This window comes from Lepisosteus oculatus, chromosome 16 (genome assembly GCF_040954835.1).
Source record: "Lepisosteus oculatus isolate fLepOcu1 chromosome 16, fLepOcu1.hap2, whole genome shotgun sequence".
NCBI lineage: Eukaryota > Metazoa > Chordata > Actinopteri > Semionotiformes > Lepisosteidae > Lepisosteus > Lepisosteus oculatus.
Window position 1 is genome coordinate 12125258 of NC_090711.1, and position 16937 is coordinate 12142194.

A 16937-nucleotide genomic window follows, 5' to 3' on the forward strand; every position below is an offset into this window, starting at 1 on the left:
ATCAAACATTTTCTGACAGTTCAAAGTAGGGCCTTCTCACTGAAAGGAGTTATGCCAGCAGCCATATCACCCTGCAACTCACAACTGGCAACCCACTGAAGCTAAGCAGGTGTGAGCCTGGTCAGTACCTGGATGGGAGACCTCCTGGGAAAAACTAAGGTTGCTGCTGGAAGAGGTGTTAGTGGGGCCAGCAGGGGGCGCTCACCCTGTGGTCCATGTGGGTCCTAATGCCCCAGTATAGTGACGGGGACACTATACTGTAAACAGGCGCCGTCCTTCGGATGAGACGTAAAACCGAGGTCCTGACTCTCTGTGGTCATTAAAAATCCCAGGGCGCTTCTCGAAAAGAGTAGGGGTGTAACCCCGGTGTCCTGGCCAAAATTTCCAATTGGCCCTTACTAATCATGGCCTCCTAATAATCCCCCTCTATGAATTGGCTACATTACTCTGCTCTCCTTCCCACTGATAGCTGATGTGTGGTGAGTGTTCTGGCGCACTATGGCTGCCGTCGCATCATCCAGGTGGATGCTGCACATTGGTGGTGGTGGAGGGGAGTCCCCATTACCTGTAAAGCGCTTTGAGTGGAGTGTCCAGAAAAGCGCTATATAAGTGTAAGCAATTATTATTATTATTATTATTATTACCTGAAAACTATCCCCTTCCCAGACTGAAAGTTTTTGGAAAATTGCTTGGGTTTAGTTCCAGTAAGATGGCTGAGGAGATTTCTTGACAGTTCCATGGTGACAAACTCCTCCTGTTTCTTGTGAGGGCTGGGGTGGGCTTCTCTTGTTTTAGCAGTGTTAGCAATAGCAGACTGGACAGGAACTGTCCTGCATGACTTCAGGAAAGGCTAATGGCTCTTTTTTGGTTGTTTTTGTGATGACCCACAAATCTGTTTGTAAATCTCTGCAAGGGGTACGTCCAGTAATGTCTGTATACATTACAGAAGATTTTATTAGCTTTTTTTCTTTCTGTATCTGTCTTACTGTGCATCAGTCCCTTTCATTTTCAATCAATGGTTACATATTTTTTTAGAGTGCAGGTCGTACTAGACCATTCCTCTGCCTGTGGGTTAAACAGTAGGCAGCACTGAAGTTTAATGAGATAACAAGGGTTTTCTCTCCAATGCCACTGTTTGTTTCCATACAAATTGGAGGCAAAGAGACAAGTGAATGTTTGAATTTGTTACCTTCCCGAAATGTCCTTGTGATGGAAGAATGCAAGTTTCAGAAATTTGCCAAGGAAATAGTTGAACACCAGCAATGACCATGATGTACCATGGGTACAGAACGAAACCTGTAGCAATGGGGTTACTGGTGGGACTACAGGAGTACTACCCTAGCAAGGGCAGTTCCTTAGCATCCACACAGAAATACCCAGCTTGTTGGCTTTCTGTGGTCTCCAGTGCCAAGTGGCTTGCTTGGCAATCGGGATGCATTTGTTACTTTCTGCCAGCCTGAGTATTAAGTCACATAAAAAATGACAATTCCAGATTATAGAAGAAAATTAAAACGAAACACTATGCATTCACCTGTTTGTTAAATACCTAATTCCGCACTTCAGATACTCTGTGTGTAGAATCAAGGTTAAATTGTACAACAATGGTCGCTGAGCCGCTCACTCATTTTGTAAGTAATATCCCGTATATCCACACGAGGGCGCTCTAAGCTATACCTTTGTCAAGGCATCTTGTGTCAACGTGATTACCTTGTCCGTGCTCACTTGAACAGAATGTACAAGTACGTACGACGTTTTAGAAGAACAGGAAAGGCTTCTCGTCTAGAAATTATTTATTATAGTTTAATTAAGAAATCTGCATCAGGCATCTGAATTTAATGTTGGTTGCGGTTTATGAGATCACACTTTGTGTCTTATTCTCCAAATGCTTCCATCGGAATAGCAGACGATTCAGACAATTCAGTCAAAGTCTTCATGAGAACTCAGCCATTTATTTTTGTTAAGATTTAATGTGAATTGTGGTGGCGTGATGGCACAGTGATTAACAATTGCTGCCTCACAGTGCTGGAGTTCAATTCCAGACCTGATCGGTGCTATCAGTGTGGAGTTCGTAGGTTTTCCCCCTGTTCACGTGGGTTTTCTCTGGGTGCTCTGGTTTCTTTCCACAGTCCAAAGACGTACTGGTAGGTTAATTGGCTTCAGGGAGAATTAGCCCTGGTGTGCGTGTGTCTGTGTGTGCGCCCTGTGATGGACTGGTGTTCCAGCTGGGGTGTATGGCCATTGTTTGCCTGGATAGGCTCTGATCCCTCTGCGACCCTGAACTGGATAAAGCGGTTCGGAAAATGGATTGATGGAAGTTCACGAAGAGGAGAGATTAGTTCTTTTTCCAAGGCTGTTTGGACTACGCAGTAACCACAGACTTCCATTTCTGTGGTGGTTCTACAATCGTAGTGCAGCGCTCCGGGATTTACATGGGCGCCCACCGGCGTCACTCAACAGGGACCCAGCCTCTTGAGCCAAAGGGAAATCTCCCGTCAGCCCCGCGGCTGCGGTCCCTGCTATCCACAGGGAAGGGCGGTGACGTCACCGCGCTGGTAAGCCAGCTCTCGCAAGCAATGGAGGCCGTATGCGTTACACTCTCCTCCGCTTAACTCGCCATCCTCGGCAAATGGCTATCCCATCCCACTATTAACACCAATGTAACGCTTTGGGGTGCACGTGGGCGCCCTTGCCGCTGCCGCATCAGGTCGGCCCCCCCGCCGTCAGGGACTCGAACCCGGGCCTCTGGCGTCACTCAGCAGGGATCCAGCCTCTTGAGCCAAAGGGAAATCTCCCGTCAGCCCGGCAGCTGCGGTCCCTGCTATCCACAGGGAAGGGCGGTGACGTCACCGCGCTGGTAAGCCAGCTCTCGCAAGCAATGGAGGCCGTATGTGTTACAGTAAGATACTGTACTCTAAAAGTTCTTAGTTATGCCGGCATAAGGTTCAGTTTTTAATAAAAATATGGAACTCCCATCTCTGAAGCTCGCTCATTTTCATTATTGTGGCTTTACACTAAACCAGTTAACCCCAGTGGGTGCCACCACACCCTTTCCAAGATGACACCCATCAGTCACACAGAGGCAAAAAAAAAAGTTACTGAGGCTGCACGCTACTGTTCTTGTCTGCTTCGAACTTCAAATATCTAAATTGACACCAATTTACTGTAAAAACAGACATTTTCTCGTAAAAAGGTATTTCAACATGATGTTCTTCCGTGTTCATTTTGAGTGTGCTTCAGGTTTCATAATGGATGGCTGAAATTTTTTGATGAAGAAATCTAAAAGATATCTGTTCCAGGGTCTGTAATTTTGCTCCATACTCTGAATTGCCAGGCTGCATTCTGTCGAGACTCGTGAGGAAAGTAGAGGGTTTTGCGTTCAGCTATTCATATGACCATGCGGGATTCGTGCGGACCGCGTCACCGATGTGAAGCTCAAATTTGGTTTTGTAAAAACCACATTGACAGCAAAAAAATCAATTTTAGCCAATCCGAATGTATCTGTGCGATCAACAGTGTTTAATCTTCCATTAGTGTACGTTTATTTACCTACTCAGGTTTAGTAGAGTGTTTAAGATAAAACAGTTAAAATGGTGCTCATCACATTTAAAAGAAGCAACAAAGCTAAATTCTTCGTCTCAAGCAGAGAGGTAACAGAAGAAGAGAATTTATCTAGAAGGTGGTATCAGTTGTTTTGGCAAATCGAAAGTTTATTAGCTGCCAAGGGAAACCGGACTTAGGCTGAGCTCGTGTTGCACGTGCACAAAAGAATTGCACCATTTTGACACCAGCAGCTCAACACTGTCACCAAGCTTATGTAGAGTCCTTCTGACTCAGTCCTGTTCTGTTTTTTTTTGCCGGAACAGTCGCTTACTCAATTTAGCACACAAAAAAATCTGATTATAAAATAAATCACGAGAAAGACCATCTAAACAACATTTAATCTTTCCTTTTTTCTTTCAAAGCCGCACTAGATCAAGATCTTGTCTTTTGCGATTCTAATTTAATTTGCAAATATAAAAAGCTAGGACAGCAGTCTGCAAATGAGGTTAAGACAAATCCAGGCTTGGAAAGGGTTCTTCTGGGAAGGCTGTCCTTCCAGAAGCAAGAATGGGCTGGGATTAATTTCCAAGGATTCCTGACAGCCCTCAGGTTCAGACAATAAGGCTCTGTGCCCCAGAGGTAAATGTGGGCAAAGCAATATAGCGTAAGACAGCCCGTAGCCGCCTCCTCAGTGAGGTTGTAAAACAGCCCACGGAGGCTTTAGATTAGAGCAGGCCTCATATTCCCCTGTGAAATAGTGTGCTTGTCTCTGGCACCTTTCTACGTCAGAGAGATGAAAGATAAGACATTTCCTTCAGCAGAGAGGTGTGTCCAGGCAGGCCTCCACATGACTTTTCGAAGGCCTAAAGGATGTGCCTCACTGAAGCATTCTCTGAGGGAGTAGCTCAGAGCTCGTAGATATGTGAAAGAGCTGTCCAAAAATTATTTTTGACTTAATAATTCATTTAAGTTATTTGCTTATAATGCCTGTTAGTAGCATCCTGTGAGTCTGGTTACATGATACGATAACGAAGATGTGCTCCTTGATAAACTTGACAAGTTTAAAAATAAATGCTTATGAGGAGGAGGAGACATTCATGCAGTATATGGTAAAGGGGTTACACTGCTTGACAGCAGGTTGTGCTTTTGTGTGTGGTTCATTGAGTTTATTCTTTCCAACAGTATGATGTTCCAGCACCTGGAGAAAGGGGGAGCTCTTTGCCTACTTTCATGATGGAAAAGTTAGTTGACTTGGGCCCTGTCACTGACAGCATTTTACCACATTCCCAGGAGTTCCCCAGATTTTATTAACAGTCTCCAAAGCACCACCTTCCACACAGAAATGAGGTATGAACTGAATTGTGGCAGCATAAACGGAGTTTGAAACGAAAGTTTCATTATGAGATGTTAACATGTCTCATTTCTAGCTCTGCAGAGAAGCCAGGGGAGACGGCGTGCACCCTCTTCGGAAGACTGCTCCCCATGTTGACTGTACTTCTTTTGGGTGCCACTCCAGTGAAAACCCAGGAGGTGACAATGAGCAACGCCTGACTGATGATTCACACCAAAAGGGCATGTGGAAAGAATGAGCTGGCAAACGCACACGGGAAAGGCTGTCTTTTCTCTCGAATTCGCTGATTTTATCTCTGCCTCTCTTTGCACTGCTCTGAGTTTCCCACTGGCTGGCTGTGATCTCCCTCTTGGGGGGTCGGGCGGATCGTGTGTATCGTATGTTGAAGAGTGCATTTGCAAAGGGGCCATTTTGAAAGCAATCATGAAAGGTTTTACTGGCGACGCTTCTTTAAAAGCAAAGCACACCTGTGGCTGCCACAGGAAAAAACGTTCACGATAATTTAAAGAATAAGACAAAGTGTTATCTACTAAAAAAAAAAAAACAAGCTCTCTAAGGTCCACGGTTGATTAAGTTCAAAAGGTCTTCTGTAAGCACTGTCAGTGGAAATCCAGTGTCTGTGTTGATATGACAGGCTGCTTGAAGTATATTTCTGAGGACCTCCCCTCAACCAGAGCCCTGGGTGAAAACTCCTGTTAGCAAAGAATCCCAAACTTCGTCTTTGGAATGGCTGGTAACCTGTGATATTATTATAAGGGGCTGTGACGTGTATTGGGAACTGTGACAGGTAGGCTTTTCTCTTCTGAGTGTCAGGACTTCGAGCTGCGGTGGATATCTGAGATGCGAGTGGCAGGCGGGGCTTCCTGTGCCGGGAGTGCTGGGAGTGAGAGGGTGGGCGGAAGGCGCATGGAGAGCGCACGGTCAAGGAATGCTGTTAGTGCTGAGTAACGGCACCGGACTGCGCTCCAGTGGCTGGCTGACGTCAGCACACAGGATGGAACAGGCCGTTCTGAGCAAGACTGGGAAAAGTACAGGGCAGGCGGGGCCAGCGGCAGGAAATGGTCTTAAAGAGACAGCGCTGTTTCATGCCAGCTGTGAGCGAGAGGACTGTGGACAGAACACCCTAGACTGTCGCCGTGGAAATTTCCAGTTACATTTTTTTTTGTTTGTTTGCCAATTAAACCAAAGTACTGCGTGCATTATAGGTCAGTGCTTAGAAGGGGTTTTGTAAGGTTTTGCTCACACCTCAAACTTTGTTTTGCAGCCAGCTGTCTAAATTAAAACGAATTTTGCAGCGCGCAGAATGTAATTCTATTTTTCGAGGAAATAAAGGCACTTTGGAGCGCCTGCTTTTAAAAACTGCGCACATGCTGCTGTGTCTAAATAAAACGGTTCCAGCTGTTGGTTTCAAAGGCAGTTCAAAACATATTTTTAGCCCCCTTTTTTTCGTTGTAATCATTTTTGCTCTATGACCACAATGACTCCGTATTGCAATAAACAGAAAATGTCCTCAAAGGAAATGAGTCAAGATCCATGGCAAAGGACTGAAATGAGGTGCTGCTTTTTAGAGGCTGAGGAAAAGTTGCCAAGGAGAAGAGCGATTTACACGACTGCCAATGCTGCGTATTACTTTTAAAATACATGCGCACTATGTGTAAGAACATAAGAAGGTTTATAAATGAGAAGAGGTCATCTGGTTCACCTGTCTCGTTTTCTTGAATGAAGTCTTGCTGGGTAGATCGTTCCGAAGGGTCTCGTGTTCTCACTTTTTAAATGGTCTTTCGAGTAGTTTTCACTTGTGTGCTCTGGGTGATATCTCAATGATCATTTTCCAAAAGTCCTCTGGGTATGCTCTGGACAGATGGCAGATTGGTGATAGCTTTTTGTTTGTAACATGGTGACCAATATTGTACACAATCTTCTAAAGGGGCCCACCAACTATAATGTGTTATGCAGTTTCAACATCACACTCCTTAATTTGAATTCTACACTTTAAACTATATTGCTTAACATTTGTTTGCCTTATTTATTGCTCCCCAAGGTTTAGAAGATGTACAGTAAGTGGGATGGCAACATCAACACCTGAAGCGGTTTATAAATTGCCTCTTTTAGCAGAGCATTTCCCAATTTGTATTTAGGGTTTGTTTTAACTGCCTGCAAGCAAAACCCTGCGCTCGTCTGCACTATCAGGTGTGTGCTCCGTGTTCAGTTTGGTCGGAAATCTTTGAATTTGATCTGCTGCTGCAGTCAGTGCTAACCTCCTCACGGTTAAATTAAAGCATCGCTCTTTCCCATAAACGCTTAATCATCCAAAAGACAGAAAAGGCAGTAGAGTGTGTGAGTTCAGGATACAATAGAAAAAACATGTTCAGTGAGGGGGCGGGGGTTGGGCAAGATGTTGATTTCCTTGATATACGAGATACTGTACCAGCAGTTTAATTTTCAGAAAGTACGGGCTTACATTTTTGGGCTCTGTTGCGTTTTGTTGTTTCAAAGGTTTAAGAAGGAATGGGATATATCTTCCTTGAAAGTTTTTTCTCTTGCTCATGGGGGGGTACTAATTAACCCCTGCCTCTGCTTTGTCATATAAAGGGACCTGTTTTTAAAAGTGTCGGTGACGTTGCCTGTGTGTTATGAATCATGAAAATTAAAGTGCAAACTGATATAAGAGAAAACTGCTTGGTTTAATTGTTCTTGTCGAGCTTTCTTTTGTTTATGTCTTCATTTAAGAAGTGTGTGTGTTTGTGCAGTTGAAAAGTGCAGTGGTCCTTTTTACACTCTGCAAACGAAGTGCGTCCTTGTTAAGGGTGCTTTATCACAGGAAGTTATCGGAAGGAGAGAAAGCCCACTGCCTGCCCACCATGTACATTAAACTGTCCGAGACCCCTAACTTTCAATTGGGTGTTTATTTCTACTGTACTATGTACAAGGGTGGGTGCTATTCCACAGAAAACCACTGTTTTATTTTTCTTCATAATAGCTATATCATCTTACATCCTACATAAAATATCATTTGTAAAAGTAATGAAACAGCTGCCTTAGATTAGTGTCAGGCCAGTATTACTCAGTATATCACATGTCTACCTTTTTTATTTGAGTGTCTCCACGTTCAGCTGTGTTTGCAGAGGACATAATTGAGTACTTTTATGCAGTACCAATATGCCTGTAAAACATTCAAGAAAGCTGTAGGTTTGTTAGACTCCTCTTTTATATATTTTTTGTGACTCTGCTCTTATCTGCCCTCAGTCAGAGTCATATCAGGACGAAGTCATTCAAATACATTTAGAACACTTACCCGTACTGTGTTTTCACGTTTGTTTTTGGACTGTGGACTTATGCACAAATGGGATGTGTGATGTGTAGCATGTAAATGTAAATTTGTAGGTGCAGTATGTCTATGTGAATGGAACGTACAATTATATATTCATTGTTTTGACCATCACAAGTGACAGAATTGTGACAGGTCTATGAGGCACCTTCTGGTCTTATTAAGATCTCATTAGTCTTAAGGGACATAAAATGGTTAAAATCTGGTCTAAGGTTTTCATGAAGGAGAGGCCCTCCTACGCATGCTGGTACAAAGGAGCCTCTGTTTGCTTAGCATGACATCTGCATTGCGTACCTTTGGTAAGAGACTGTCGGCTTATCCTGCTTTCTCATTTTATAAATGGAACATAGCAATAAGGAAAAGAGTATAAGGGCAGCTCAATGGCGTAGTGCCTCACAGCGCTGGGGTCCTGGGTTCAGTTCCTGGGGGTGCTGTCTATGTGGAGTTTGTATGTTCTCCCTGAGTTTGTGTAGGTTTCCTCCTGGTGCTCTGATTTTCTCCCACAGTCTAATGCCATACATATAGGTCAACTGCCTTCTGGGAATATTGGTGTGAATGTTTGTGTTTGTGTGTGTGCCCTACAATGGCCTTATGCACTGACCGGGATGTATCCTGCCTTGTGCCCATTGCTTGCTGGGATAGGCTCCAGTATGCCCTGCAGTCCTGGATAAAGCAGTTAGAAAATGAATGGAAGGAAATGAGTACAGATGATGGAAAGGGTACCTTCAATAACTGGGCTGTATGTGAAGATACAGGACGTATTTCTCCATTACACTCCTCCTGTGTGTTCTCATTAGTTTTGTACTCCTGGACTATACCTCAGTTGGCTACTTCAGCATCATTTTTTAGATTTATTCCCCTTCAGGTGTTGGGCATGAAAGAAAATAAAAGAAACTGAAATGGCCTTCACACATCTCAGGAGTCTGTTGCCTTCTGAAAAATGAGGTCCCAAGATATCAGTAAATTACTGCTCAATTAAAAATAAACAGGAATGTATTTTCCTATTAATCAAAGTATCATTTAAACCTAAATCAGGTCCTTTGTGTTATTTCAATTACAGAAGATTTGTTTTTACAAGAAAAACCACAGCCAACAGTTCAATTACAAGGCAGTCTTGTGAGCAAAGGCTTCTAGATGGTTTGGTTCAAACTAGTAAAACAGGAAATGTTTCTTGTAAAATGCTCATGGAACTCTTTGTAGCCTATGGCCTCTGTCTCATTTTCCAAGCTTACATACCACAGTCAGTGTTAGCCTGTCACCATCAGATACTTGCATTTCTGCTGTATACTCAGTTGCTTATTATCTGCTTTACTTACCTAGCCCTCAAGCATTTTTAGTTCTGTTATACTCAGCAGTTGTTCTGAAGTTCCCAATTTGAAAATGCACCTGAGTTTCTTCAGCATCGTTCTTGAGCAATGGAACGACTGCTTAGCTTTCAAATAGGTATATGCTCTCTACCATGTTTTGATGGCATAGTTATTTTGCCATATAATTTCTTAGTGTCCCTTGACCACAATGATCCTCATTACAGTCATGGATGAATACCCCATTGATTGCCTTGAACTGTAATCTCACATGGATGTATTCAGTTAAGAAATCACACTGCCCACTATAATTCTTTACTTGTAGGTACTGCCTAGCTCCCCTGTCTCAAAAGTGCAGTTTCAAATTTAAGAATAGTTTAAGTGAATTCACGATAAAGTCCTCAGCCACAAATACTGTATGTTAACCAGGATTTTAATTACAGACCGTATAATACTTGCCTCCATCCAAATTTTAACTGCTTCATCCAGTTCAGGGGGTGAGCAAGAGACTTCCCTGTCAAGCAACAGCCTGGAAGGGACACAAGGCCAACACAGGACACACACAAACACACTCACACAAAGGTCAATGTTCTTCAGAAGCCAGTTAACCTACCAGTACCAGTATGTCTTTGGACTCTGGGAGAAAACCCTTACGAACATAGGGGAGAACTTGAAATTCTACACAAACAACACCCCATGAATTTAACCCACAACCCAGCACTGCAAGACCTCAATGCTAACCACTGCTCGATGGTGCCACCCCATATAACACTTAAATACCTATATGTCTAGCTTCCTGTTTCCTCTTTTTAGTAATGATATGAAGGTTCTTTTGTTAATATACTAAGCTTGGCGCAGTTTGGCTACATTCTATCTGTCTGAGTTGCTAGCAACATATTGTTTACCACTTACTAACTTGCTCTCCTGTTGGTGTTTTGGTTCTTAGTTTCTTTGTTTACTAAATAGACTCTCAAATTGCAGTAGAGTCTGCTTGTGCTTTCGATTTTAAATCCCAACTTAAAACAGCTGTCTTCTCAATTCCCTGCTTTCAAAGTTTCACAGTACTTTTGAGGACAGTTTCTTCCTGTTTAAATTGCTATTGCGTTGCAGTGTCTAACTGCTTTGGTATGAGAGTGAATTACAGTACGTGGTGAAGGACTGCCTTACTGAAGTCATGTTCGGGAACTAACTTGGTGCAAATGGAATTGTTCCAGTGACACAGACGTTTTTCCTAATAAAATTGTACCAGTTGTTTTTATGTGATTTTCACTTATTTGGGAGGCTGATTTTAAAATATGGACACAGGCCCACTGTAAGCAATGTTGTAACCACAAGAAAAAAGACACAAATCATGGAGAGAGTAAATTTCTGGTATAAAAAGCTGCCAAGTAGTTCAATATGGTCACTGGCGTGAGATGCTTTTGTAATATACACAGTAATCAGCCATGTGTTCAGGATTGTTATACAGTAACTTTCTGTGTGATTTATGATTTGGAATTCAAGAGACAAAACCTCTTCATGTATTATCTTCCGTAAAGGCTACTTTCAATAACCCTTTTTTAGTTGTGGTCTTTCTGTATTTCCATAAGGATTAATGTTTGCTGAAGTGAAGATTTTCAAGATTCAAGATTTTTCAAAATTTTCTTGGCTGCCATCGCATCATCCAAGTGAAGGCTACACATTGGCGGTGGTGAAGGGGAGTCCCTATTACCTGTAAAGCGTTTTGTGTGGATTATCCAGAAAAGTGCTACAGTATATAAGTATATGAGTCTTAGGAATTTATAAGATTTACAAGATATTCCTTCCTTATTTGGTGATTAAGGATTCAGTTTAGTTCTTTTAAAAAAGCACACTCTTTAAAAGCTGTTGAGAGGCCTACTCTATGCTGTGTCCAGGGCCCTTTGCTAACATTAATTCACCCCATGCTCCTTTTGACTAGACTGCTGTGGCACAGATTTATGGGAAGAAGAATGAGTTATTCCTGTCCAATGAGAATCACAGTCTACACCTCTTGTGGTTAATGAATCACTGGGAAGTTCCGATGTAGATGCCTAAGGGAAAAAGGTGTTGTCAATGGCAGGGGTTTTGACAGATGCCAGTATTCTGTACGTCTCCAGCCTCACCTTTTGTTTAGATAGTTCCTGAGGGTAGAAATTCTGGAAACTCCAGAAACTAAAGGTGCAAAGTCACCTCAGACCCCTGTGTCCTCTCTGGTACTGCCTGTGTACACTCTGTTAACCCTCTGGCATGCAGACTGAAGGAACAATTTTAAGTGCCTTAAATAAGATTGTAGATATTCCTTCAATCTCCTTTAAAACTTGTACAGAATTTCCAGGCATCTCATTCCAAAAACAGACAAGAAAATCTACTAATATTTAGAGGAATGTAGACTTCAATGTTGCTCTAGCAGTAGTTGTGAAAACAAGAATCTAAATAGCATCTTAATTCAATCTTAATCTTAATTTGAGGGCCAGGGTGTGAATAATAGATGTTTCCTCCTAGTGTATAAACATATGAAAAGGGGGGTGTAAGTGTTTATTTTTAGTGACAAAATCTTTTATTTCTGATGATGGATCATGATTGCCTAATCTTTATTTTCGTAAGAAAGTCATATGAACACAGAGAGGTTATCTGAGAGTTTTCAATTTCCTTCTGATTGTGCAACATAAAAAAAAAACGGAAACAAAATCCATTTTCATTATCTTATTTCCTAATTTATTCCAGCAGGATGAATGCAGTTACGGCTAATATGCTGGACCAAACAAGCACCGCGCAACACCTATGTCTGTACTTTTTTTATATTTTTGGATGGAGAGATGCCCACAGCCTCCACAGCCATGATAATGAAGGAGATTTTTTTAATTAATCAAACCTTCAAATTTTTGAAAGAATTGTACATGCGGGTTGTTTATGATAAAGCATGTGCAGTGCTGAAAAACAGTTTGTCCACCATCTCAGCTGGTCTGTGTTCTCATATATTTCAGACCTAAAACACATTTAGATCTTCATGAAAATCGTCATGAAGGGTGAAGATAACCTGATAAAATGTATAATACAAAAAAACATATTATATATATATAGTTCAGGTGGGTAGCTGCGTCAGCATGGTAGGCTGCAAAGGAACAAGTAAAGGTTTATTCCATGCTGAAAAGAGAAGAAAGAAATCACAATGTTTTGGCGGTGGAGCCTTCTTCAGGTGTGAGAAAGACAGGGCAGAGATGGTTAGGATGGGGTTCTTCTGTGGGGAAGCAGAAAATTCGTGCGCATAATGTCAGGTCATCCATTGGTCAGCTTCCCCAGTGAGTCGTGCAGTAAAGACAATGATTGTAAACATACCAGGAGACCCACAACCGAATGGCTGAAGGAGAAGAAATGTTTCATTGTGGAGAGGCCATCTCCAGGTGTGGACATGAAGAAGCTGTTCTTGCAAGTAAACCCTCAAATGTCAGGGACATAAATATATATATATTTTAAAAAATTAACACCATGATCCGTCAGATAATGGCCTTGTGTGAGTAGGCCTGCGAGCCCTTAGATTCAGTAGCTGGTGACATCTCATCAGCGATGACTTCAACTAGATGTTTCCTGTAGCTGATCTCATCGGCTTTTTGCAATTGCAAAAACAGGAGAACCCCATCCCAACCATCAAGAATGGCGGCAGGGGTATCATGATTTAGTACTGCTTTGCTGCTTTAGGACCCAGCTCACTATCATTAATGGAACCAGTGCTGCATCAGCAAATCCTGGAAGAGAATGTCAGGGGTCATCCATCCAAAGTTTCAGGGCTGTTGGTTCATCCAGGGTGAGCTTCATGAACGGAGTAATTTGGAATCCAAAATGGTCTGCCATGGTCCCTATGCTCCTTTACATCAATTATTATAAATAATTAGAGTAAGAACTCATTAGGCCATCCAATACAGAGATGCATTTTTAGTTTCTTTTTCTCTGAATATTGATTTACACAAAATACAGCTAACAAAAATGGAGCTGTCTTATTTCTTTTTACCTAGACCTCTGTAGGTCTAAGCGCTAGCGGTACTAGGGTACTAGAGATGTAAGATTCTATCTTTAAATTTTTTTTAAGCTGGATCAATTAACTGTTTATCGGTGTTTTGCTTTGCCTCAGCTTGCTATCTGATCTGGCAGGGCAGGGAGCAGATTGCGTTGTAGCACGCCTCCCCACAGCAGTTCTAATAGGACAGAGGCGAGAGGTGCATGAAGCTCATCAGGTAGGCATCTCTCCCCAGCAGCTGGCATTCAGCTCTCCTGCCTCCCTGTTGGGTACTGGCACGTCCCAGGAAAAAGGATTGTGGCTTGAGCTGCGGCGTCCACCTGAAGACCCCTCACAGCCCTCGCTAGCAGGATGGTAGGAGCAGGATGTCGATTAGAAAGTTAAGCCGACTAGCGATCTTGAAACATTATCTCCCCGCCCTAACATTTTCCCTTTCAAGCACCCTTTGCCGTGTTGTCGCTGTGACCTAGAAACATGACCATTTTTCACAAGCAGGGCTGAGTTTTTTTTACTTTCGACAGTCTGTATCTCCTTCGTCTGGGGCCGTCTGTGGGAACACGGGGCCGCTGTTCTGCACGACTACTTGAGGTCCACGCTGACGTCGTCAGGCAGGCTGCGTTAGCGTCTTCGTCGCTGCCTCGTGCTGACCTCTTTCCTCCTGTGCGAGCAGAAGGTAAACAACAGGGCAGGAGCAGCTGCTTCGTGCTGCCGCTTTAGAGAGCGGGTATGCAAGTGTCCCGTCTGTGTATTTCTCCCTGTTGTGCCTCATTGCCGACCCTGGCAGAGGGGGAGATCGTGCACGATACCGTGATTTTCAGCCAAGCACGTTGGACCGAAAAAAAGGCAAATAGGTCACGTCAATTGTCTCTGTGCACAAGTGCCGTGCTCGTAGCGCCTGGCTCGGTGCTTCCCCTCCTGCTATCTGCACCGAGGGCTCCACTTCCTTCCGCCTGCCCCTGTGCAGAGGGAAGTGTCGCTGGTCTTGCTGACGTCTCGGCAGCTCTCATCACAGGCAAGAGCAGCCCCGCCGTGTAAACAAAACGCCAAGGCAGGCCGGCGACGAACCGAGCCTTCGTCACCGCTGCCGTGCTGTCTCCTCTCACACGCAGGCTGTGGTGGAAGGAGGCCGGCGGGACGGTTTGTCTCTCCCCCCTGACGCTTCAAAGAGACCGGCTCGTGGTTTGGTTTTTTTTTTGTTATTTTGTTGTTTTGCATTTCACTTTGCGGTTTCTATTTGTGTGTGTTTGTGACACATTCTGGGACCGGCACCAGCACAGAAACGTGTGGACTTCTCACTTTCCCTCAATACCACAGGCGACATTGCACTTGGGGTTTGTTGGTGTTTGCAGTGGTAAATTGCAACCGTGGTGCCTCAAAGCTCGATGCCTCTAAGACTGGTGCAGAAAAGAGGGTGTAGCCACATGACATACCAAGTGTAATTTCATCTGGATTTTGTTATAGTGTTAAAATAAAATAGTTTGCTCGGCAAAGAGGAGGGGATGGTTTATCCACATGTAAGGTCAGAACAAGGGGGTTGTATGAGATTTGGAGGTGCTTGATATTCTTGTAAGGTTGTCAAACACTTATACCTGAATAGACCACATTCTGATTGATCCTACAAGAGCCTGAGCAGGTGTAGAAATACAACTCTGACAGTCCTTGCCGTATGAGCTGTCACTGAACTCAACTGCTTGTTAAATCTCCCCTGGGTTAAATTCCTGGGGCGCTATCTGTGTGGAGTTAGAGGCATTTCTTCACACATTTTAATGAATGTTGTTCAGAACAGCTGGAGTGACACAGCTGGAGGTTTTGTATCCGTGTTTTCCTCAGGCCCAGTTTGGTCGTGACCCTTGCTGACGAAGTGCTTAAAGGTTCCTCACTTCGCGAACTTCACCAACATTCAAAGAATTGAAGCGTGGGCCAAATCCATTTTTACTCTAATTCCTTGGGGGCTTTGCTGCATAATGTTTCCCATTTCATTGAGTTACACGGACATATGTTTTATTTTTGTACTCGACAGCTCCTGAAAGAGACACTGCTTTGTGGCAGGGGCAAACAGAGCAAAATTAGCAAATGCACTCTGTGTTTTTCATTTGTAGCTAGCAGCAACAATTAATGATCCGAAACGTGTGCGTCCTGCGGCTGTATGGCAGATCACAGATGTTGTTATGGCAGCAGGACTTCCCTACCTGCTGGTGCTTTGCCAGGTACGTGCCACCACTAAGGGGAATAGGGCATTGGTTGACCGGTGACAAGACCCAGGCTCAGACCAACGACATCTGGTCCACAGGCTCTGCATCTGACTGAGTGCTGCTTTACAGGTGGAAACTTTTAAAAGCGCCAGGACTATTACAGTCAAGCAACGGATGACATGTAAATCTTCCCATGATGCAGTGACAGTACCTCACAACTCTCACACCCACACTGGAATCAGCTCTCACTCAGAGTAGTAATGTTTTCACGCCAGCCCTTCATCAGGCAGGAAGCAAAATGGCCACATTCTCTGGCTCTCCCCTATTTCATGTACATACTGTACACGGAACAGTAGTGCCCAAGCTGATTTCAAGCTCCTTGAGAGACCGACTGTGACTGTAGACAACAACCAGAATCTCTAAAACAATTTCCACTCGACAGAGGAGGTAGGTGCCGGATGCCCATGACTTTGAAAACTACCTATTACCATTGTGAGGCAGCTAGCATCCCACACTGACCCGCCTGTAATGCATTTTACGAGTGGAGAGCTTGCAGCTGATCTTCACTGACAAATGTCCGCCGTACTCTGTCATCCTAGTTCAGTAAGTTCTGTCCTCTTCAAACTTCTTCCTGCTCTGCCTCCTGTCCTTTAAGACAAACATGTGAAGCAGTGATAGCGGTCAGGTTGTTCTCTAGGCTGAACCCAGTGCAAAAACAGAGTCGTCGTCATCGTCGTACATCTCCAAAGCCTCCCGCAATTTCTTCTTACATTTTACTGCAATGAACTTGTTCCGGTGCAGCTCTCACACGGAGGCAGTTCCCCATTCTGACCAGGATGCTATTTGTCTCTTTCGAATGCAAGAACCGACTGTGGACATTACAGCCAAGGAGAAGGTCTTGGAAATGATTTTTCAAGCACTTCCACTTCTCTGTGGGCAGTGACTCTCCGGTTGTCGGAATTATTAGATGGCTTTGAACTTTTTTCTTGCAAGCTCCGAAACTCTTATTTCATCACATGTGTCAACTGGGAGAAGTTACCCAAGGGAATTCCCCCTGTCAAATATCAGCTCAGGGCCAACCTGTCCCCTTCGATGGGACATATTCAAAAGCAGTGAGGTTGCTTGTCCTACATATATGAAGATTTAATTAGGTTCATAGTCCATTTTATTTCAATTCTGCAATTCTTTTTTTTTAATATACTCCTAACCA